Below are 2,345 nucleotides of genomic sequence, written 5' to 3' on the forward strand. Positions count from 1 at the left end.
CGACCCAGTCTGCATGCAGATCTCACGTGAAGTCGTTGTTTTCACGAGAGCATGCGCTCATCCTTGTACAGGATGAAGAGGTGCTGTACAAAAACGGAATTATAGTTTGCATTAAAAAAAATGTATACGTGTTCTTTTTTTTCCCCCGCCTAATTTGGGTCGCACGTAAATTGACAGGGTCGGTAGGAAACCGGAACCAAAATTTTTTTCTAGGCCTTACGGCCACACAGCCCTGAGCACACCTGATCCCGTCCGATCTCAGAAGCCATGCAGGGTCGGCCCTGGTTAGTACCTGGATGGGAGACTGCTTGGGAATAACAGGTGCTGTAAGCTCTGACTAAACGAGCTGAGGCTGCGTTTCAGTTTGATGCTCCTAAAATCTGGAACAGTCTTCCAGAAGATGTGAGACAGCCCTCAGCTCTGACAATGTTTAAATCCAGGCTGAAAACAGTTCTATTTAGCTGTGCATATGACACCTGAAAGTGTTTTATCTGCACTCTTCACTTTTAAATCAATTAATTAATGATTATTTTTAATGTGTTTTTATTTTGTATTTCTTTTTAATGATTTTATTGCCTTCTTGTGATTGTATGTAGCTGTAAAGCACTTTGAATTACCTTGTGTACGAATTGTGCTCTATAAATTAAATTGCCTTGCCTATATTCAGCTGCATTTGAATATAGCTCCCAATCTGAAGCTTGAGTTTCAAAACTTAATCACATTTTAACTCCTGATTTAATCTGTTGTTCTTTTTTCTTTCTTTTTTTGTTTAAAATTTAAATCATGTTTTTTATTTCTACTGTTTTAATGTCTCTGTAAAGCACTTTGAATCACCTTGTTGTTGAATTGGGCTGCACAAATAAACTTGCCTTCATATATGCTGAAATAATGAGTTTAACTCCACTTAACAGTAGAACAGAGTTGGCCCAAAAGTGATGATTTAGTCCAATATCGATTAAAAAAAATTTCAGTCTCATTACTAATTTGGCTTGGCTATAAAAGAGGTTTTCACATAAATAAATAATAGCTTTTCTTTTGTCGAGCTCCTCTCGGTCAGCATTCTTTCCGAATCCAAACTGCTGCCACACGTTTGCCTTCAGGCGTGACAGTGCGGCTGTCAGTGTTGCAGCTTCTGTCATGTTTTCCCTCTCTGCACAGACAGTACAGGTTCTTCCCGACACGTGCATAAATCTCACTGCCCGCTGTTGCGTGACAAGTCATCTGAAACTCGTCTTGAAAAGATGAGATTCCTCACGCGGATGATGCCGAGAATGGCACGTAATAAAAATCTATTCAGGGATTTTATGAATTGATGTGAATTTTGCAAATTAAAATGGATTTGAATTTAACTCGGCGATGTTATATGTTCTTGGAGTGTAGGAGGAAGCAGGCGTACCACTGTCCCACTGGATAGTATAGGTCGAATATGAAAAGAGGGTCTTGTTTGTTTGTTTTTTGTTAGGTTTATGAATTGTTTGGCCCCTTGTATGCTCATAGCATCCTAATACAGTCAGGTATCATCACACAGGGCAGTCTGCAGACATCTAGTTCATTAGAAGCCTGTCACACAGTGTAGGATGCAGTAAACTTTGAAGACTACTAAATTTGCAGAGAGTGTAGCTGCCTTCAGATGCTGTGCCATAAATTACACGAACATAGGAGCGACTGTCAAGGCAGAATCTCAGTGTATACCAAGAGTATTTTGGAACTGGCAGATTTCTGAGATTTACACATGAATTGGAGAATCTAACCAGACTGAGCACGTGTCAGGTGGTTAATTTTAGACCCTGACAGTCAACTATGTTTTTGCTCTTAAATAAATCAGGAAGTGTGTCGAGCAGTTTCAAGCCAAAGAACAAAGTAACAGGAGCAGGATTATTCTAGATACAGGAGATCGTTCACACCTACGATTGGTTGATTAACTTTCTCAGAGAGTTAAAACTTGGTTAAAAATCTTCTTATTTTTGTGTGGCCGTTAGAACAGGGTGTGAAAACTAAAACCGGTTTGAAGCTGCGCCTTTAAAAAGCCGTTTCCACCATGCAGTCCGGTACGGGTCGGTTCAGAACGGTTCGCTTATTTCAGTGTTTCCCCTACGACGAAAGTGTACCGGTCCCATGGTACGCGTTACCATTTTTGTAACCCTTCTGCTTGGGGTACCTAGCATACAGGACCGGTTCCCTTGGGGAGGAGCCAAAGCACACTTGGGAATTATCGTTGCCTTTCAGGTTGCAACAATAATAATAATAGATTAGTTTTATATAGCGCTTTTCATAATACTCAAAGCCACTTCCAGTGAATGAAAGAACAGCGAATTCCCCAAAGTTCTGCCAATCTCTGTCAACGA

General features: G+C 40.4%; 1 pseudogene; it reads left to right on the forward strand.

The window, feature by feature from the left end:
- The first annotated feature begins 214 nt into the window (after window positions 1–214).
- LOC142383059 (5S ribosomal RNA) lies at window positions 215–333 on the forward strand (annotated as a pseudogene).
- Window positions 334–2,345: the final 2,012 nt, after the last annotated feature.

This window comes from Odontesthes bonariensis, chromosome 6 (genome assembly GCF_027942865.1).
Source record: "Odontesthes bonariensis isolate fOdoBon6 chromosome 6, fOdoBon6.hap1, whole genome shotgun sequence".
NCBI lineage: Eukaryota > Metazoa > Chordata > Actinopteri > Atheriniformes > Atherinopsidae > Odontesthes > Odontesthes bonariensis.